This window comes from Ambystoma mexicanum, chromosome 2q, assembly GCF_040938575.1.
Source record: "Ambystoma mexicanum isolate Mex_15411 chromosome 2q, UKY_AmexF1_1, whole genome shotgun sequence".
Taxonomy (NCBI): Eukaryota; Metazoa; Chordata; class Amphibia; order Caudata; family Ambystomatidae; genus Ambystoma; species Ambystoma mexicanum.
The window spans coordinates 186,048,030-186,070,300 of NC_090924.1; the positions used below are offsets into that span (position 1 = coordinate 186,048,030).

The 22,271-nt window shown below is 44.0% G+C and overlaps 5 non-coding genes across 5 annotated transcripts; all 5 read right to left on the reverse strand.

Moving 5' to 3' along the window:
* Positions 1-363: 363 nt before the first annotated feature.
* Positions 364-468, reverse strand: LOC138570691 (U6 spliceosomal RNA). The gene has a single exon (XR_011303726.1). It is a non-coding gene; the product is annotated as a U6 spliceosomal RNA (small nuclear RNA).
* A 5,495-nt stretch (positions 469-5,963) lies between these two features.
* On the reverse strand, positions 5,964-6,068 carry LOC138570692 (U6 spliceosomal RNA). Its single transcript, XR_011303727.1, has one exon. It is a non-coding gene; the product is annotated as a U6 spliceosomal RNA (small nuclear RNA).
* A 2,448-nt stretch (positions 6,069-8,516) lies between these two features.
* Positions 8,517-8,621, reverse strand: LOC138570693 (U6 spliceosomal RNA). Its single transcript, XR_011303728.1, has one exon. It is a non-coding gene; the product is annotated as a U6 spliceosomal RNA (small nuclear RNA).
* Positions 8,622-14,116: 5,495 nt separating this feature from the next.
* LOC138570694 (U6 spliceosomal RNA) lies at positions 14,117-14,221 on the reverse strand. Its single transcript, XR_011303729.1, has one exon. It is a non-coding gene; the product is annotated as a U6 spliceosomal RNA (small nuclear RNA).
* Positions 14,222-19,714: 5,493 nt separating this feature from the next.
* On the reverse strand, positions 19,715-19,819 carry LOC138570695 (U6 spliceosomal RNA). The gene has a single exon (XR_011303730.1). It is a non-coding gene; the product is annotated as a U6 spliceosomal RNA (small nuclear RNA).
* Between the last annotated feature and the right edge of the window lie 2,452 nt (positions 19,820-22,271).

A 22,271-nucleotide genomic window follows, 5' to 3' on the forward strand; every position in this document is an offset into this window, starting at 1 on the left:
AGAAGCAAGTAAAGCTGTAGTTCAGAACAATGTTTGCAAATAGCACCTTAAAGCAGTTTACGCTGGAGTGCACAACAAGGTGGAAACTGATAAAACGGAGTTTGGTAAAATGGGATAAAAAAACAAAAGAAGCGTGCCACTTCTAAAAGTACAAGTCAAGAAATTGAAGGAGAGGGGGCTGTTCATTCAGTCAATAGGACTCACAAGTAAAAGGCTCCTGAGGCATGAGTGTTGAATTTGGCGCAAAATGTATTGTGTTGTCGTGTAATATGTATGAACATACAATTTCAATCTTCATTAAAAAAACATGTATTAAAAAATAAAGACTTGCAAATTAAGAAAGTTTCTGTCCTGTCATGTGCCAAAAATAGTGAATGCTTTACGAATGTGCGTGTCATCCTTTAGAGCAGGGGACAATTTAATGTTCACATTATCATTCCAATATTAGTACATGTGTTGCTGAAGCAAGTGCAAAGGGAGAGTCAATCAAACCATTGATTAGGACATCTAGTCAAAGGTTTGCCATACCAAATGTCCTTATGTCAGAGGGTAGAAAGTCCAAACACCATTTAAATATCGGGTGGTATGAAATGAAGAGGGAAACAACAATGAATAAGCATTCTTTGCTGCTGTATTGATCTGGTCCTAAAGGGTTTGGTTTAATGCCAATTATATTTGAAGATATACAGATTCATGCTCCAGGGTGCTTGCAAAATGACACCCCTCCCCATCACAATGGCTGGGTGATGCAAGCCTGAGAGCATCACAATAGACCCATAGACATGAGAAAAACTCTGTTCCACTGAGTGTATGTGGGCCCATGGCTGTATCAAGGACAAGGCAACAACAGGAAGTGGCTTAAGGCATCAGTGCCAGAAGCTGTCCGATTGAGCCCTGTAAGCAATAGATGTTGGACCATCCTTGACGAGATTCTGAGGCTGATTTCAATGTTAACTTTACTGCTGATTTAAGGATTGCTGAACCTTCGACCCACGTCTAGTTTGCTCGGATAAGGCCTGGAAATCTTTTACAGCTTGTATTGGGGGGAGATGATGTGAGTTTATCAAGAGCAACGGGATATGAGGCATGTGTGCCACAAAAAGCAGGTCTAGGATTTTTTATAAGAAAGCCGCTTTAAGAAGAGAACTTTGGACAACCCTACTGAGAGCAAAAGTATTACACAAAAGGTAAGGGGGTCAGTGGGTCAACGGATAGCACATTTGACTGTGAGTCCGTCTTTTGTAAGTCCAAATACTACCTGGTTCGACATTTTCCAGGCTTTTTGTTTCATTTCTTAACAGATCCATTCCTATGTACCTCTGTGCTTTCAACAGAGTTTTCATTGTAAGGGAGGGACATACAATATGCCTTAAACATTCCTGGGCAGGGAAGACTCTATGTAAAAGAAAGAGTAGCAGACAGTTTAATAAATCATCAGCAGGACCCTCTAGATCTTCCCCAAAAAACATAACATTATTTCTCTGCATGTATGTGTGTTGAACAGCGCAAGTAGTTTGACATTTATCCACTGACATTAACCACTTTCCCACAGCGCAGAACAAAATCACTTGTACTGGCCCCTTCTGCAAAAGCATTACCACTGTAGAAAGCAGTGAAAAGGTGAGGCAGTGTGCAGTCACCCCCGACCCTTTACTCCCCTGATCGGCCACGATCGGCCAAGGACCTCTCTATGAGAGCTGAGGGTGGAATTTTTCTGGACCTCGGTAACTTAGGGAGGCATGGCTAAAGGGATCCTCAATCAACGGCCCAACCTTTGCTTTGTGGCCTGTCCGTATATGTCTGTTCTCCAAATTACCTGCCGCTGCCCAGGTGTCAGCTGGTAAGATGGAATGACCTGCCAGGTAGGATCCTGGCAGATGATTTGCATAGGCAAACCCCCTCTCCCTCTTTATTAGCCCTGCTTACTCCACAGTAGCAAGTATCTGGGGAAAATATAGTGGTCGAGGTGGGGTAGCAGTCACTAGCAACTTTGAGAAAGTAAATCTGGGGTGCTTTGCGACTTGTGGGGAACTACAGAGCTCAGTGCCCAGAACTTTGTGGCACAGGGAGGAGGTCTGTGGGATTTCAGTAACTTGGAGACATGCAACCTGGTTGGGAGTGCTTCAGGTCTCCTTCCTTGCATGTTCCAAGCAACTCAACAAAGCATCAACAGGCTGAGATACCAGCCACAGAGCCATTTCCACTTGATTAAAAGCCTAAAATCTTTTCCATGTAAAAACATAGCCCCCCAACCCCCGAATACCATATTTTCTTTGTTTCCTCTCTCTCTGTCTCTCTCTCTCTCTCCCTTCCTCCTTCCCTCCCTCCTTCCTCCCTCCCGCCCGCTCTCTTTCTCCCCCCGCCCCCTCCCTCCCCCTCTCCCTCTCCCTCTCACAACCATTTATTTTAAGTTTTCATGCACTGTAGCATATTCTGACAATGGTATTTCACAATGGGACTCTTTGAAGGTTACAGAAATCAAAAAAGAAATCAACCAACTAAAAGCAGCCAAATCCAGAGTACACTGCTCAGCCCCAATTAAAGATAAAGGCCTAGAAGCAAATAAAGCTGTAGTTCAGAGCGATGTTTGCAAATAGCACCTTAAAGCAGTTTACGCTGGCGTGCACAACAATGGGGAAAGTGATAATACTGAATTTGGTCGAATGGGAACCGTGCCACTTCTAAAAGTACAAGTCAAGAAATTGAAGGGGACGGGGCTGTTCATTCAGTCACTAGGACTCACAAGTAAAAGGCTCCTGAGGCATTAGTGTTGAATTTGGCGCAAAATGTATTGTGTTGTTGTTTAATATGTATGAATAATATTTCTGTTCTCCAAATTGCCTGCCGCTGCCCAGGCGTCAGCCCCTATGAACATACAATTTCAATCTTCATCAAAAAAGATGAATTAAAAAATAAAGACTTGCAAATTAACAAAGTTTCTGTCCCGTCATGTGCTAAAAATAGTGAATGCTTTACAAATGTACGTGTCATCCTTCAGAGCAGGGGCCAATTCAATGTTCCCATTATCATTCCAATATTAGTACATGTGTTGCTGAGCTACATAGGAATGGATCTGTTAAGAAATTAAACAAAAAGCCTGGAAAAATGTTGAAACGGGTAGGATTTGGACTAACAATAAACTGACTCACAGTCAGATGTGCTATCCCTTGACCCACTGACCCACTTATCTTTTGTGTAATCCTTTTGCTCTCAGCAGGGCTGTCCATCCAAAGTTCCCTACTTAAAGGGGCTTTCTGATTAAAAAAAAATCCCAGAGCTGTTTTTTATGGCCCACATGCCTCATATCCCGTTGCTCTCGATAAACTCACATCATCTCCCACCAATGCAAGCTGTAAAAGATGTCAAGGGCATAGCCAAGGAAACTAGACGTGGGTCGAAGGTTGAGCAATCGTTAAATCAGCAGCAAAAATAACATTGAAATCAGCCTCAGAATCTCTTAAAGGATGGCTCAACATTGGTTGCTTTCAGGGCGCAATCGGGCAGCCTCTGGTGCTGGCGCCTTAAGGCAAGCGCAAAGGGAGAGCCAACCAAACCATTGATTAGGACCTCTGAACTTTCTGCCTGTGACATAAGGACATTTGATATGGCAAATCATTGACCAAACACCATTTATATGTTGGATGGTATGAAATTAAGAGGCAAACAGCAATACATCAGCATTCTTTTTCTGCCGTATTGATCCGGTCCTAAAGGGTTTGGTTTAATGGCAATTATATTTAAAGATAAACAGATTCATGCTGCAGGGTGCTTGCAAATTGACACACCCTCCCCATCACGAAGGCTGGGTGATGCAAGCGTGAGAGCATCACGGCAGACCCATAGACACGAGAAACACTCTATTCCTCTGAGTGCATGTGGGCCCATGGCTGGATCAAGGACAAGGCAAGAACAGGAGCTGGCTTAAGCTGTCAGCACCCAGGCTGCCCCATTGCGTGCTGCAAGCAACAGATGTTGGACCATCCCTTAAGAGATTCTGAGGCTGATTTCAATGTTAACTCTGCTGCTGATTTAAGGATTGCTTAACCTTCGACCCAAGTCTAGTTTGCTTGGCTAAGCCCTGAAAATCTTTTACAGCTTGTATTGGTGGGAGATGATGTGAATTTATAAAGAGCAACGGGATATGAGGCTTGTGTGCCACAAAATGCAGGTCTATGATCTTTTATATGAAAGCCACTTTGGAAAATCCTATTGAGAGCAAAAGGATTACACAAAAGGAAAGGGGGTCAGTGGGTGAAGAGATACAATTAACTGACTCACAGTCAGATGTGCTAAGTCCAAATCCTACCCGTTTCGACATTTTGTCCAGGTTTTTCGTTTCATTTCTTAACAGATCCATTCCTATGTACCTCTGTGCTTTTAACAGAGTTTTCATTGTAAGGGAGGGATATACAGTATGCCTTAAACATTCCTGGGCAGGGAAGACTCTCTGTAAAAGCAAGAGTAGCGTACAGCTTCATAAATAATCAGCAGGACCCTCTAGACCTTCCCCAAAAAACATGAAATGATTTCTCTGCATGTATGTGCGTTGAGCAGCGCAAGTCGTTTGCTTAATGCCAGTGGTTAAATGTCACTTTCCCACAGCGCAGAATAAAATCACTTGTACAGGTCCCTTCTGCAAAAGCATTACCGCTGTAGAAAGCAGTGAAAAGGTGAGGCAGTGTGCAGTCACCCCGACCCTTCACGGCCCTGATCGGCCACGATCGGCCAAGGACCTCTCTATGAGAGCTGAGGGTGGAATTTTTCTGGACCTCGGTAACTTAGGGAGACATGGCTAAAGGGTTCCTCAATCAACGGCCCAGCCTTTGCTTTGTGGCCTGTCCGAATATTTCTGTTCTCCAAATTATGTGCCGCTGCTCGGGTGTCATTTGGTGGGATGGAATGACCTCCCAGGAATGATCCTGGCAGATGATTTGCATAGGCACACCCCTTCTCCCTCTCTCTTAGCCCTGCTTTCTGCACAGTAGCAAGTATCTGGGGAAAATATAGTGGTCGAGGTGGGGTAGCAGTAACTAGCAACTCTGAGAAAGTAAATCTGGGGAGCTTGGCGACTTGTGGGGAACAACTGCAGAGCTCAGGTACTTTGTGGCACACGGAGGAGGTCTGTGGGATTTCAGTAAATTAGAGACATGCAACCTGGTCGGGAGTGCTTCAGGTCACCTTTGTTGCATGTTCCAAGCAACTCAACAAAGCATCAACAGGCTGAGATACCAGCCACAGAGCCTCTTTCCACTTGATTAAAAGCCTAAAATCTTTTCCATGTAAAAACATAGCCCCCCCGAATACCATATTTTCTTTGTTTTTTCTCTCTCTCTCTCTCTCTCTCTCTCTCTCTCTCTCTCTCTCTCCCTCCCTCCTTAACCTTCCCCCTCCCGCCCGCTCTCTTTCTCCCCCCGCCCCCTCCCTCCCCCTCTCCCTCTCACAACCATTTATTTTAAGTTTTCATGCACTGTAGCACATTCTGACAACGGTATTTCACAATGGGACTCTTTGAAAGTTACAGAAATCAAAAAAGAAACCAACCAACTAAAAGCAGCCAAAGCCAGAGTACACTGCTCAGCCCCAATTAAAGATTAAGGCCTAGAAGCAAGTAAAGCTGTAGTTCAGAACAATGTTTGCAAATAGCACCTTAAAGCAGTTTACGCTGGAGTGCACAACAAGGTGGAAACTGATAAAACGGAGTTTGGTAAAATGGGATAAAAAAACAAAAGAAGCTTGCCACTTCTAAAAGTACAAGTCAAGAAATTGAAGGAGAGGGGGCTGTTCATTCAGTCAATAGGACTCACAAGTAAAAGGCTCCTGAGGCATGAGTGTTGAATTTGGCGCAAAATGTAGTGTGTTGTCGTGTAATATGTATGAACATACAATTTCAATCTTCATTAAAAAAACATGTATTAAAAAATAAAGACTTGCAAATTAAGAAAGTTTCTGTCCTGTCATGTGCCAAAAATAGTGAATGCTTTACGAATGTGCGTGTCATCCTTTAGAGCAGGGGACAATTTAATGTTCACATTATCATTCCAATATTAGTACATGTGTTGCTGAAGCAAGTGCAAAGGGAGAGTCAATCAAACCATTGATTAGGACATCTAGTCAAAGGTTTGCCATACCAAATGTCCTTATGTCAGAGGGTAGAAAGTCCAAACACCATTTAAATATCGGGTGGTATGAAATGAAGAGGGAAACAACAATGAATAAGCATTCTTTGCTGCTGTATTGATCTGGTCCTAAAGGGTTTGGTTTAATGCCAATTATATTTGAAGATATACAGATTCATGCTCCAGGGTGCTTGCAAAATGACACCCCTCCCCATCACAATGGCTGGGTGATGCAAGCCTGAGAGCATCACAATAGACCCATAGACATGAGAAAAACTCTGTACCACTGAGTGTATGTGGGCCCATGGCTGTATCAAGGACAAGGCAACAACAGGAAGTGGCTTAAGGCATCAGTGCCAGAAGCTGTCCGATTGAGCCCTGTAAGCAATAGATGTTGGACCATCCTTGAAGAGATTCTGAGGCTGATTTCAATGTTAACTTTACTGCTGATTTAAGGATTGCTGAACCTTCGACCCACGTCTAGTTTGCTCGGATAAGGCCTGGAAATCTTTTACAGCTTGTATTGGGGGGAGATGATGTGAGTTTATCAAGAGCAACGGGATATGAGGCATGTGTGCCACAAAAAGCAGGTCTAGGATTTTTTATAAGAAAGCCGCTTTAAGAAGAGAACTTTGGACAACCCTACTGAGAGCAAAAGTATTACACAAAAGGTAAGGGGGTCAGTGGGTCAACGGATAGCACATTTGACTGTGAGTCCGTCTTTTGTAAGTCCAAATACTACCTGGTTCGACATTTTCCAGGCTTTTTGTTTCATTTCTTAACAGATCCATTCCTATGTACCTCTGTGCTTTCAACAGAGTTTTCATTGTAAGGGAGGGACATACAATATGCCTTAAACATTCCTGGGCAGGGAAGACTCTATGTAAAAGAAAGAGTAGCAGACAGTTTAATAAATCATCAGCAGGACCCTCTAGATCTTCCCCAAAAAACATAACATTATTTCTCTGCATGTATGTGCGTTGAGCAGCGCAAGTCGTTTGCTTAATGCCAGTGGTTAAATGTCACTTTCCCACAGCGCAGAATAAAATCACTTGTACAGGTCCCTTCTGCAAAAGCATTACCGCTGTAGAAAGCAGTGAAAAGGTGAGGCAGTGTGCAGTCACCCCGACCCTTCACGGCCCTGATCGGCCACGATCGGCCAAGGACCTCTCTATGAGAGCTGAGGGTGGAATTTTTCTGGACCTCGGTAACTTAGGGATACATGGCTAAAGGGTTCCTCAATCAACGGCCCAGCCTTTGCTTTGTGGCCTGTCCGAATATTTCTGTTCTCCAAATTATGTGCCGCTGCTCGGTTGTCATTTGGTGGGATGGAATGACCTCCCAGGAATGATCCTGGCAGATGATTTGCATAGGCACACCCCTTCTCCCTCTCTCTTAGCCCTGCTTTCTGCACAGTAGCAAGTATCTGGGGAAAATATAGTGGTCGAGGTGGGGTAGCAGTAACTAGCAACTCTGAGAAAGTAAATCTGGGGAGCTTGGCGACTTGTGGGGAACAACTGCAGAGCTCAGGTACTTTGTGGCACACGGAGGAGGTCTGTGGGATTGCAGTAAATTAGAGACATGCAACCTGGTCGGGAGTGCTTCAGGTCACCTTTGTTGCATGTTCCAAGCAACTCAACAAAGCATCAACAGGCTGAGATACCAGCCACAGAGCCTCTTTCCACTTGATTAAAAGCCTAAAATCTTTTCCATGTATAAACATAGCCCCCCCGAATACCATATTTTCTTTGTTTTTTCTCTCTCTCTCTCTCTCTCTCTCTCTCTCTCTCTCTCTCTCTCACCCTCCCTCCTTAACCTTCCCCCCTCCCGCCCGCTCTCTTTCTCCCCCCGCCCCCTCCCTCCCCCTCTCCCTCTCACAACCATTTATTTTAAGTTTTCATGCACTGTAGCACATTCTGGCAACGGTATTTCACAATGGGACTCTTTGAAAGTTACAGAAATCAAAAAAGAAACCAACCAACTAAAAGCAGCCAAAGCCAGAGTACACTGCTCAGCCCCAATTAAAGATTAAGGCCTAGAAGCAAGTAAAGCTGTAGTTCAGAACAATGTTTGCAAATAGCACCTTAAAGCAGTTTACGCTGGAGTGCACAACAAGGTGGAAACTGATAAAACGGAGTTTGGTAAAATGGGATAAAAAAACAAAAGAAGCGTGCCACTTCTAAAAGTACAAGTCAAGAAATTGAAGCAGAGGGGGCTGTTCATTCAGTCAATAGGACTCACAAGTAAAAGGCTCCTGAGGCATGAGTGTTGAATTTGGCGCAAAATGTATTGTGTTGTCGTGTAATATGTATGAACATACAATTTCAATCTTCATTAAAAAAACATGTATTAAAAAATAAAGACTTGCAAATTAAGAAAGTTTCTGTCCTGTCATGTGCCAAAAATAGTGAATGCTTTACGAATGTGCGTGTCATCCTTTAGAGCAGGGGACAATTTAATGTTCACATTATCATTCCAATATTAGTACATGTGTTGCTGAAGCAAGTGCAAAGGGAGAGTCAATCAAACCATTGATTAGGACATCTAGTCAAAGGTTTGCCATACCAAATGTCCTTATGTCAGAGGGTAGAAAGTCCAAACACCATTTAAATATCGGGTGGTATGAAATGAAGAGGGAAACAACAATGAATAAGCATTCTTTGCTGCTGTATTGATCTGGTCCTAAAGGGTTTGGTTTAATGCCAATTATATTTGAAGATATACAGATTCATGCTCCAGGGTGCTTGCAAAATGACACCCCTCCCCATCACAATGGCTGGGTGATGCAAGCCTGAGAGCATCACAATAGACCCATAGACATGAGAAAAACTCTGTACCACTGAGTGTATGTGGGCCCATGGCTGTATCAAGGACAAGGCAACAACAGGAAGTGGCTTAAGGCATCAGTGCCAGAAGCTGTCCGATTGAGCCCTGTAAGCAATAGATGTTGGACCATCCTTGACGAGATTCTGAGGCTGATTTCAATGTTAACTTTACTGCTGATTTAAGGATTGCTGAACCTTCGACCCACGTCTAGTTTGCTCGGATAAGGCCTGGAAATCTTTTACAGCTTGTATTGGGGGGAGATGATGTGAGTTTATCAAGAGCAACGGGATATGAGGCATGTGTGCCACAAAAAGCAGGTCTAGGATTTTTTATAAGAAAGCCGCTTTAAGAAGAGAACTTTGGACAACCCTACTGAGAGCAAAAGTATTACACAAAAGGTAAGGGGGTCAGTGGGTCAACGGATAGCACATTTGACTGTGAGTCCGTCTTTTGTAAGTCCAAATACTACCTGGTTCGACATTTTCCAGGCTTTTTGTTTCATTTCTTAACAGATCCATTCCTATGTACCTCTGTGCTTTCAACAGAGTTTTCATTGTAAGGGAGGGACATACAATATGCCTTAAACATTCCTGGGCAGGGAAGACTCTATGTAAAAGAAAGAGTAGCAGACAGTTTAATAAATCATCAGCAGGACCCTCTAGATCTTCCCCAAAAAACATAACATTATTTCTCTGCATGTATGTGTGTTGAACAGCGCAAGTAGTTTGACATTTATCCACTGACATTAACCACTTTCCCACAGCGCAGAACAAAATCACTTGTACTGGCCCCTTCTGCAAAAGCATTACCTCTGTAGAAAGCAGTGAAAAGGTGAGGCAGTGTGCAGTCACCCCCGACCCTTTACTCCCCTGATCGGCCACGATCGGCCAAGGACCTCTCTATGAGAGCTGAGGGTGGAATTTTTCTGGACCTCGGTAACTTAGGGAGGCATGGCTAAAGGGATCCTCAATCAACGGCCCAACCTTTGCTTTGTGGCCTGTCCGTATATGTCTGTTCTCCAAATTACCTGCCGCTGCCCAGGTGTCAGCTGGTAAGATGGAATGACCTGCCAGGTAGGATCCTGGCAGATGATTTGCATAGGCAAACCCTCTCTCCCTCTTTATTAGCCCTGCTTACTCCACAGTAGCAAGTATCTGGGGAAAATATAGTGGTCGAGGTGGGGTAGCAGTCACTAGCAACTTTGAGAAAGTAAATCTGGGGTGCTTTGCGACTTGTGGGGAACTACAGAGCTCAGTGCCCAGAACTTTGTGGCACAGGGAGGAGGTCTGTGGGATTTCAGTAACTTGGAGACATGCAACCTGGTTGGGAGTGCTTCAGGTCTCCTTCCTTGCATGTTCCAAGCAACTCAACAAAGCATCAACAGGCTGAGATACCAGCCACAGAGCCATTTCCACTTGATTAAAAGCCTAAAATCTTTTCCATGTAAAAACATAGCCCCCCAACCCCCGAATACCATATTTTCTTTGTTTCCTCTCTCTCTGTCTCTCTCTCTCTCTCCCTTCCTCCTTCCCTCCCTCCTTCCTCCCTCCCGCCCGCTCTCTTTCTCCCCCCGCCCCCTCCCTCCCCCTCTCCCTCTCCCTCTCACAACCATTTATTTTAAGTTTTCATGCACTGTAGCATATTCTGACAATGGTATTTCACAATGGGACTCTTTGAAGGTTACAGAAATCAAAAAAGAAATCAACCAACTAAAAGCAGCCAAATCCAGAGTACACTGCTCAGCCCCAATTAAAGATAAAGGCCTAGAAGCAAATAAAGCTGTAGTTCAGAGTGATGTTTGCAAATAGCACCTTAAAGCAGTTTACGCTGGCGTGCACAACAATGGGGAAAGTGATAATACTGAATTTGGTCGAATGGGAACCGTGCCACTTCTAAAAGTACAAGTCAAGAAATTGAAGGGGACGGGGCTGTTCATTCAGTCACTAGGACTCACAAGTAAAAGGCTCCTGAGGCATTAGTGTTGAATTTGGCGCAAAATGTATTGTGTTGTTGTTTAATATGTATGAATAATATTTCTGTTCTCCAAATTGCCTGCCGCTGCCCAGGCGTCAGCCCCTATGAACATACAATTTCAATCTTCATCAAAAAAGATGAATTAAAAAATAAAGACTTGCAAATTAACAAAGTTTCTGTCCCGTCATGTGCTAAAAATAGTGAATGCTTTACAAATGTACGTGTCATCCTTCAGAGCAGGGGCCAATTCAATGTTCCCATTATCATTCCAATATTAGTACATGTGTTGCTGAGCTACATAGGAATGGATCTGTTAAGAAATTAAACAAAAAGCCTGGAAAAATGTTGAAACGGGTAGGATTTGGACTAACAATAAACTGACTCACAGTCAGATGTGCTATCCCTTGACCCACTGACCCACTTATCTTTTGTGTAATCCTTTTGCTCTCAGCAGGGCTGTCCATCCAAAGTTCCCTACTTAAAGGGGCTTTCTGATTAAAAAAAAATCCCAGAGCTGTTTTTTATGGCCCACATGCCTCATATCCCGTTGCTCTCGATAAACTCACATCATCTCCCACCAATGCAAGCTGTAAAAGATGTCAAGGGCATAGCCAAGGAAACTAGACGTGGGTCGAAGGTTGAGCAATCGTTAAATCAGCAGCAAAAATAACATTGAAATCAGCCTCAGAATCTCTTAAAGGATGGCTCAACATTGGTTGCTTTCAGGGCGCAATCGGGCAGCCTCTGGTGCTGGCGCCTTAAGGCAAGCGCAAAGGGAGAGCCAACCAAACCATTGATTAGGACCTCTGAACTTTCTGCCTGTGACATAAGGACATTTGATATGGCAAATCATTGACCAAACACCATTTATATGTTGGATGGTATGAAATTAAGAGGCAAACAGCAATACATCAGCATTCTTTTTCTGCCGTATTGATCCGGTCCTAAAGGGTTTGGTTTAATGGCAATTATATTTAAAGATAAACAGATTCATGCTGCAGGGTGCTTGCAAATTGACACACCCTCCCCATCACGAAGGCTGGGTGATGCAAGCGTGAGAGCATCACGGCAGACCCATAGACACGAGAAACACTCTATTCCTCTGAGTGCATGTGGGCCCATGGCTGGATCAAGGACAAGGCAAGAACAGGAGCTGGCTTAAGCTGTCAGCACCCAGGCTGCCCCATTGCGTGCTGCAAGCAACAGATGTTGGACCATCCCTTAAGAGATTCTGAGGCTGATTTCAATGTTAACTCTGCTGCTGATTTAAGGATTGCTTAACCTTCGACCCAAGTCTAGTTTGCTTGGCTAAGCCCTGAAAATCTTTTACAGCTTGTATTGGTGGGAGATGATGTGAATTTATAAAGAGCAACGGGATATGAGGCTTGTGTGCCACAAAATGCAGGTCTATGATCTTTTATATGAAAGCCACTTTGGAAAATCCTATTGAGAGCAAAAGGATTACACAAAAGGAAAGGGGGTCAGTGGGTGAAGAGATACAATTAACTGACTCACAGTCAGATGTGCTAAGTCCAAATCCTACCCGTTTCGACATTTTGTCCAGGTTTTTCGTTTCATTTCTTAACAGATCCATTCCTATGTACCTCTGTGCTTTTAACAGAGTTTTCATTGTAAGGGAGGGATATACAGTATGCCTTAAACATTCCTGGGCAGGGAAGACTCTCTGTAAAAGCAAGAGTAGCGTACAGCTTCATAAATAATCAGCAGGACCCTCTAGACCTTCCCCAAAAAACATGAAATGATTTCTCTGCATGTATGTGCGTTGAGCAGCGCAAGTCGTTTGGTTAATGCCAGTGGTTAAATGTCACTTTCCCACAGCGCAGAATAAAATCACTTGTACAGGTCCCTTCTGCAAAAGCATTACCGCTGTAGAAAGCAGTGAAAAGGTGAGGCAGTGTGCAGTCACCCCGACCCTTCACGGCCCTGATCGGCCACGATCGGCCAAGGACCTCTCTATGAGAGCTGAGGGTGGAATTTTTCTGGACCTCGGTAACTTAGGGAGACATGGCTAAAGGGTTCCTCAATCAACGGCCCAGCCTTTGCTTTGTGGCCTGTCCGAATATTTCTGTTCTCCAAATTATGTGCCGCTGCTCGGGTGTCATTTGGTGGGATGGAATGACCTCCCAGGAATGATCCTGGCAGATGATTTGCATAGGCACACCCCTTCTCCCTCTCTCTTAGCCCTGCTTTCTGCACAGTAGCAAGTATCTGGGGAAAATATAGTGGTCGAGGTGGGGTAGCAGTAACTAGCAACTCTGAGAAAGTAAATCTGGGGAGCTTGGCGACTTGTGGGGAACAACTGCAGAGCTCAGGTACTTTGTGGCACACGGAGGAGGTCTGTGGGATTTCAGTAAATTAGAGACATGCAACCTGGTCGGGAGTGCTTCAGGTCACCTTTGTTGCATGTTCCAAGCAACTCAACAAAGCATCAACAGGCTGAGATACCAGCCACAGAGCCTCTTTCCACTTGATTAAAAGCCTAAAATCTTTTCCATGTAAAAACATAGCCCCCCCGAATACCATATTTTCTTTGTTTTTTCTCTCTCTCTCTCTCTCTCTCTCTCTCTCTCTCTCTCTCTCTCCCTCCCTCCTTAACCTTCCCCCTCCCGCCCGCTCTCTTTCTCCCCCCGCCCCCTCCCTCCCCCTCTCCCTCTCACAACCATTTATTTTAAGTTTTCATGCACTGTAGCACATTCTGACAACGGTATTTCACAATGGGACTCTTTGAAAGTTACAGAAATCAAAAAAGAAACCAACCAACTAAAAGCAGCCAAAGCCAGAGTACACTGCTCAGCCCCAATTAAAGATTAAGGCCTAGAAGCAAGTAAAGCTGTAGTTCAGAACAATGTTTGCAAATAGCACCTTAAAGCAGTTTACGCTGGAGTGCACAACAAGGTGGAAACTGATAAAACGGAGTTTGGTAAAATGGGATAAAAAAACAAAAGAAGCTTGCCACTTCTAAAAGTACAAGTCAAGAAATTGAAGGAGAGGGGGCTGTTCATTCAGTCAATAGGACTCACAAGTAAAAGGCTCCTGAGGCATGAGTGTTGAATTTGGCGCAAAATGTAGTGTGTTGTCGTGTAATATGTATGAACATACAATTTCAATCTTCATTAAAAAAACATGTATTAAAAAATAAAGACTTGCAAATTAAGAAAGTTTCTGTCCTGTCATGTGCCAAAAATAGTGAATGCTTTACGAATGTGCGTGTCATCCTTTAGAGCAGGGGACAATTTAATGTTCACATTATCATTCCAATATTAGTACATGTGTTGCTGAAGCAAGTGCAAAGGGAGAGTCAATCAAACCATTGATTAGGACATCTAGTCAAAGGTTTGCCATACCAAATGTCCTTATGTCAGAGGGTAGAAAGTCCAAACACCATTTAAATATCGGGTGGTATGAAATGAAGAGGGAAACAACAATGAATAAGCATTCTTTGCTGCTGTATTGATCTGGTCCTAAAGGGTTTGGTTTAATGCCAATTATATTTGAAGATATACAGATTCATGCTCCAGGGTGCTTGCAAAATGACACCCCTCCCCATCACAATGGCTGGGTGATGCAAGCCTGAGAGCATCACAATAGACCCATAGACATGAGAAAAACTCTGTACCACTGAGTGTATGTGGGCCCATGGCTGTATCAAGGACAAGGCAACAACAGGAAGTGGCTTAAGGCATCAGTGCCAGAAGCTGTCCGATTGAGCCCTGTAAGCAATAGATGTTGGACCATCCTTGAAGAGATTCTGAGGCTGATTTCAATGTTAACTTTACTGCTGATTTAAGGATTGCTGAACCTTCGACCCACGTCTAGTTTGCTCGGATAAGGCCTGGAAATCTTTTACAGCTTGTATTGGGGGGAGATGATGTGAGTTTATCAAGAGCAACGGGATATGAGGCATGTGTGCCACAAAAAGCAGGTCTAGGATTTTTTATAAGAAAGCCGCTTTAAGAAGAGAACTTTGGACAACCCTACTGAGAGCAAAAGTATTACACAAAAGGTAAGGGGGTCAGTGGGTCAACGGATAGCACATTTGACTGTGAGTCCGTCTTTTGTAAGTCCAAATACTACCTGGTTCGACATTTTCCAGGCTTTTTGTTTCATTTCTTAACAGATCCATTCCTATGTACCTCTGTGCTTTCAACAGAGTTTTCATTGTAAGGGAGGGACATACAATATGCCTTAAACATTCCTGGGCAGGGAAGACTCTATGTAAAAGAAAGAGTAGCAGACAGTTTAATAAATCATCAGCAGGACCCTCTAGATCTTCCCCAAAAAACATAACATTATTTCTCTGCATGTATGTGTGTTGAACAGCGCAAGTAGTTTGACATTTATCCACTGACATTAACCACTTTCCCACAGCGCAGAACAAAATCACTTGTACTGGCCCCTTCTGCAAAAGCATTACCACTGTAGAAAGCAGTGAAAAGGTGAGGCAGTGTGCAGTCACCCCCGACCCTTTACTCCCCTGATCGGCCACGATCGGCCAAGGACCTCTCTATGAGAGCTGAGGGTGGAATTTTTCTGGACCTCGGTAACTTAGGGAGGCATGGCTAAAGGGATCCTCAATCAACGGCCCAACCTTTGCTTTGTGGCCTGTCCGTATATGTCTGTTCTCCAAATTACCTGCCGCTGCCCAGGTGTCAGCTGGTAAGATGGAATGACCTGCCAGGTAGGATCCTGGCAGATGATTTGCATAGGCAAACCCCCTCTCCCTCTTTATTAGCCCTGCTTACTCCACAGTAGCAAGTATCTGGGGAAAATATAGTGGTCGAGGTGGGGTAGCAGTCACTAGCAACTTTGAGAAAGTAAATCTGGGGTGCTTTGCGACTTGTGGGGAACTACAGAGCTCAGTGCCCAGAACTTTGTGGCACAGGGAGGAGGTCTGTGGGATTTCAGTAACTTGGAGACATGCAACCTGGTTGGGAGTGCTTCAGGTCTCCTTCCTTGCATGTTCCAAGCAACTCAACAAAGCATCAACAGGCTGAGATACCAGCCACAGAGCCATTTCCACTTGATTAAAAGCCTAAAATCTTTTCCATGTAAAAACATAGCCCCCCAACCCCCGAATACCATATTTTCTTTGTTTCCTCTCTCTCTGTCTCTCTCTCTCTCTCCCTTCCTCCTTCCCTCCCTCCTTCCTCCCTCCCGCCCGCTCTCTTTCTCCCCCCGCCCCCTCCCTCCCCCTCTCCCTCTCCCTCTCACAACCATTTATTTTAAGTTTTCATGCACTGTAGCATATTCTGACAATGGTATTTCACAATGGGACTCTTTGAAGGTTACAGAAATCAAAAAAGAAATCAACCAACTAAAAGCAGCCAAATCCAGAGTACACTGCTCAGCCCCAATTAAAGATAAAGGCCTAGAAGCAAATAAAGCTGTAGTTCAGAGCGATGTTTGCAAATAGCACCTTAAAGCAGTTTACGCTGGCGTGCACAACAATGGGGAAAGTGATAATACTGAATTTGGTCGAATGGGAACCGTGCCACTTCTAAAAGTACAAGTCAAGAAATTGAAGGGGACGGGGCTGTTCATTCAGTCACTAGGACTCACAAGTAAAAGGCTCCTGAGGCATTAGTGTTGAATTTGGCGCAAAATGTATTGTGTTGTTGTTTAATATGTATGAATAATATTTCTGTTCTCCAAATTGCCTGCCGCTGCCCAGGCGTCAGCCCCTATGAACATACAATTTCAATCTTCATCAAAAAAGATGAATTAAAAAATAAAGACTTGCAAATTAACAAAGTTTCTGTCCCGTCATGTGCTAAAAATAGTGAATGCTTTACAAATGTACGTGTCATCCTTCAGAGCAGGGGCCAATTCAATGTTCCCATTATCATTCCAATATTAGTACATGTGTTGCTGAGCTACATAGGAATGGATCTGTTAAGAAATTAAACAAAAAGCCTGGAAAAATGTTGAAACGGGTAGGATTTGGACTAACAATAAACTGACTCACAGTCAGATGTGCTATCCCTTGACCCACTGACCCACTTATCTTTTGTGTAATCCTTTTGCTCTCAGCAGGGCTGTCCATCCAAAGTTCCCTACTTAAAGGGGCTTTCTGATTAAAAAAAAATCCCAGAGCTGTTTTTTATGGCCCACATGCCTCATATCCCGTTGCTCTCGATAAACTCACATCATCTCCCACCAATGCAAGCTGTAAAAGATGTCAAGGGCATAGCCAAGGAAACTAGACGTGGGTCGAAGGTTGAGCAATCGTTAAATCAGCAGCAAAAATAACATTGAAATCAGCCTCAGAATCTCTTAAAGGATGGCTCAACATTGGTTGCTTTCAGGGCGCAATCGGGCAGCCTCTGGTGCTGGCGCCTTAAGGCAAGCGCAAAGGGAGAGCCAACCAAACCATTGATTAGGACCTCTGAACTTTCTGCCTGTGACATAAGGACATTTGATATGGCAAATCATTGACCAAACACCATTTATATGTTGGATGGTATGAAATTAAGAGGCAAACAGCAATACATCAGCATTCTTTTTCTGCCGTATTGATCCGGTCCTAAAGGGTTTGGTTTAATGGCAATTATATTTAAAGATAAACAGATTCATGCTGCAGGGTGCTTGCAAATTGACACACCCTCCCCATCACGAAGGCTGGGTGATGCAAGCGTGAGAGCATCACGGCAGACCCATAGACACGAGAAACACTCTATTCCTCTGAGTGCATGTGGGCCCATGGCTGGATCAAGGACAAGGCAAGAACAGGAGCTGGCTTAAGCTGTCAGCACCCAGGCTGCCCCATTGCGTGCTGCAAGCAACAGATGTTGGACCATCCCTTAAGAGATTCTGAGGCTGATTTCAATGTTAACTCTGCTGCTGATTTAAGGATTGCTTAACCTTCGACCCAAGTCTAGTTTGCTTGGCTAAGCCCTGAAAATCTTTTACAGCTTGTATTGGTGGGAGATGATGTGAATTTATAAAGAGCAACGGGATATGAGGCTTGTGTGCCACAAAATGCAGGTCTATGATCTTTTATATGAAAGCCACTTTGGAAAATCCTATTGAGAGCAAAAGGATTACACAAAAGGAAAGGGGGTCAGTGGGTGAAGAGATACAATTAACTGACTCACAGTCAGATGTGCTAAGTCCAAATCCTACCCGTTTCGACATTTTGTCCAGGTTTTTCGTTTCATTTCTTAACAGATCCATTCCTATGTACCTCTGTGCTTTTAACAGAGTTTTCATTGTAAGGGAGGGATATACAGTATGCCTTAAACATTCCTGGGCAGGGAAGACTCTCTGTAAAAGCAAGAGTAGCGTACAGCTTCATAAATAATCAGCAGGACCCTCTAGACCTTCCCCAAAAAACATGAAATGATTTCTCTGCATGTATGTGCGTTGAGCAGCGCAAGTCGTTTGGTTAATGCCAGTGGTTAAATGTCACTTTCCCACAGCGCAGAATAAAATCACTTGTACAGGTCCCTTCTGCAAAAGCATTACCGCTGTAGAAAGCAGTGAAAAGGTGAGGCAGTGTGCAGTCACCCCGACCCTTCACGGCCCTGATCGGCCACGATCGGCCAAGGACCTCTCTATGAGAGCTGAGGGTGGAATTTTTCTGGACCTCGGTAACTTAGGGAGACATGGCTAAAGGGTTCCTCAATCAACGGCCCAGCCTTTGCTTTGTGGCCTGTCCGAATATTTCTGTTCTCCAAATTATGTGCCGCTGCTCGGGTGTCATTTGGTGGGATGGAATGACCTCCCAGGAATGATCCTGGCAGATGATTTGCATAGGCACACCCCTTCTCCCTCTCTCTTAGCCCTGCTTTCTGCACAGTAGCAAGTATCTGGGGAAAATATAGTGGTCGAGGTGGGGTAGCAGTAACTAGCAACTCTGAGAAAGTAAATCTGGGGAGCTTGGCGACTTGTGGGGAACAACTGCAGAGCTCAGGTACTTTGTGGCACACGGAGGAGGTCTGTGGGATTTCAGTAAATTAGAGACATGCAACCTGGTCGGGAGTGCTTCAGGTCACCTTTGTTGCATGTTCCAAGCAACTCAACAAAGCATCAACAGGCTGAGATACCAGCCACAGAGCCTCTTTCCACTTGATTAAAAGCCTAAAATCTTTTCCATGTAAAAACATAGCCCCCCCGAATACCATATTTTCTTTGTTTTTTCTCTCTCTCTCTCTCTCTCTCTCTCTCTCTCTCTCTCTCTCCCTCCCTCCTTAACCTTCCCCCTCCCGCCCGCTCTCTTTCTCCCCCCGCCCCCTCCCTCCCCCTCTCCCTCTCACAACCATTTATTTTAAGTTTTCATGCACTGTAGCACATTCTGACAACGGTATTTCACAATGGGACTCTTTGAAAGTTACAGAAATCAAAAAAGAAACCAACCAACTAAAAGCAGCCAAAGCCAGAGTACACTGCTCAGCCCCAATTAAAGATTAAGGCCTAGAAGCAAGTAAAGCTGTAGTTCAGAACAATGTTTGCAAATAGCACCTTAAAGCAGTTTACGCTGGAGTGCACAACAAGGTGGAAACTGATAAAACGGAGTTTGGTAAAATGGGATAAAAAAACAAAAGAAGCTTGCCACTTCTAAAAGTACAAGTCAAGAAATTGAAGGAGAGGGGGCTGTTCATTCAGTCAATAGGACTCACAAGTAAAAGGCTCCTGAGGCATGAGTGTTGAATTTGGCGCAAAATGTAGTGTGTTGTCGTGTAATATGTATGAACATACAATTTCAATCTTCATTAAAAAAACATGTATTAAAAAATAAAGACTTGCAAATTAAGAAAGTTTCTGTCCTGTCATGTGCCAAAAATAGTGAATGCTTTACGAATGTGCGTGTCATCCTTTAGAGCAGGGGACAATTTAATGTTCACATTATCATTCCAATATTAGTACATGTGTTGCTGAAGCAAGTGCAAAGGGAGAGTCAATCAAACCATTGATTAGGACATCTAGTCAAAGGTTTGCCATACCAAATGTCCTTATGTCAGAGGGTAGAAAGTCCAAACACCATTTAAATATCGGGTGGTATGAAATGAAGAGGGAAACAACAATGAATAAGCATTCTTTGCTGCTGTATTGATCTGGTCCTAAAGGGTTTGGTTTAATGCCAATTATATTTGAAGATATACAGATTCATGCTCCAGGGTGCTTGCAAAATGACACCCCTCCCCATCACAATGGCTGGGTGATGCAAGCCTGAGAGCATCACAATAGACCCATAGACATGAGAAAAACTCTGTACCACTGAGTGTATGTGGGCCCATGGCTGTATCAAGGACAAGGCAACAACAGGAAGTGGCTTAAGGCATCAGTGCCAGAAGCTGTCCGATTGAGCCCTGTAAGCAATAGATGTTGGACCATCCTTGAAGAGATTCTGAGGCTGATTTCAATGTTAACTTTACTGCTGATTTAAGGATTGCTGAACCTTCGACCCACGTCTAGTTTGCTCGGATAAGGCCTGGAAATCTTTTACAGCTTGTATTGGGGGGAGATGATGTGAGTTTATCAAGAGCAACGGGATATGAGGCATGTGTGCCACAAAAAGCAGGTCTAGGATTTTTTATAAGAAAGCCGCTTTAAGAAGAGAACTTTGGACAACCCTACTGAGAGCAAAAGTATTACACAAAAGGTAAGGGGGTCAGTGGGTCAACGGATAGCACATTTGACTGTGAGTCCGTCTTTTGTAAGTCCAAATACTACCTGGTTCGACATTTTCCAGGCTTTTTGTTTCATTTCTTAACAGATCCATTCCTATGTACCTCTGTGCTTTCAACAGAGTTTTCATTGTAAGGGAGGGACATACAATATGCCTTAAACATTCCTGGGCAGGGAAGACTCTATGTAAAAGAAAGAGTAGCAGACAGTTTAATAAATCATCAGCAGGACCCTCTAGATCTTCCCCAAAAAACATAACATTATTTCTCTGCATGTATGTGCGTTGAGCAGCGCAAGTCGTTTGCTTAATGCCAGTGGTTAAATGTCACTTTCCCACAGCGCAGAATAAAATCACTTGTACAGGTCCCTTCTGCAAAAGCATTACCGCTGTAGAAAGCAGTGAAAAGGTGAGGCAGTGTGCAGTCACCCCGACCCTTCACGGCCCTGATCGGCCACGATCGGCCAAGGACCTCTCTATGAGAGCTGAGGGTGGAATTTTTCTGGACCTCGGTAACTTAGGGATACATGGCTAAAGGGTTCCTCAATCAACGGCCCAGCCTTTGCTTTGTGGCCTGTCCGAATATTTCTGTTCTCCAAATTATGTGCCGCTGCTCGGGTGTCATTTGGTGGGATGGAATGACCTCCCAGGAATGATCCTGGCAGATGATTTGCATAGGCACACCCCTTCTCCCTCTCTCTTAGCCCTGCTTTCTGCACAGTAGCAAGTATCTGGGGAAAATATAGTGGTCGAGGTGGGGTAGCAGTAACTAGCAACTCTGAGAAAGTAAATCTGGGGAGCTTGGCGACTTGTGGGGAACAACTGCAGAGCTCAGGTACTTTGTGGCACACGGAGGAGGTCTGTGGGATTGCAGTAAATTAGAGACATGCAACCTGGTCGGGAGTGCTTCAGGTCACCTTTGTTGCATGTTCCAAGCAACTCAACAAAGCATCAACAGGCTGAGATACCAGCCACAGAGCCTCTTTCCACTTGATTAAAAGCCTAAAATCTTTTCCATGTAAAAACATAGCCCCCCCGAATACCATATTTTCTTTGTTTTTTCTCTCTCTCTCTCTCTCTCTCTCTCTCTCTCTCTCTCTCTCTCTCTCACCCTCCCTCCTTAACCTTCCCCCCTCCCGCCCGCTCTCTTTCTCCCCCCGCCCCCTCCCTCCCCCTCTCCCTCTCACAACCATTTATTTTAAGTTTTCATGCACTGTAGCACATTCTGGCAACGGTATTTCACAATGGGACTCTTTGAAAGTTACAGAAATCAAAAAAGAAACCAACCAACTAAAAGCAGCCAAAGCCAGAGTACACTGCTCAGCCCCAATTAAAGATTAAGGCCTAGAAGCAAGTAAAGCTGTAGTTCAGAACAATGTTTGCAAATAGCACCTTAAAGCAGTTTACGCTGGAGTGCACAACAAGGTGGAAACTGATAAAACGGAGTTTGGTAAAATGGGATAAAAAAACAAAAGAAGCGTGCCACTTCTAAAAGTACAAGTCAAGAAATTGAAGGAGAGGGGGCTGTTCATTCAGTCAATAGGACTCACAAGTAAAAGGCTCCTGAGGCATGAGTGTTGAATTTGGCGCAAAATGTATTGTGTTGTCGTGTAATATGTATGAACATACAATTTCAATCTTCATTAAAAAAACATGTATTAAAAAATAAAGACTTGCAAATTAAGAAAGTTTCTGTCCTGTCATGTGCC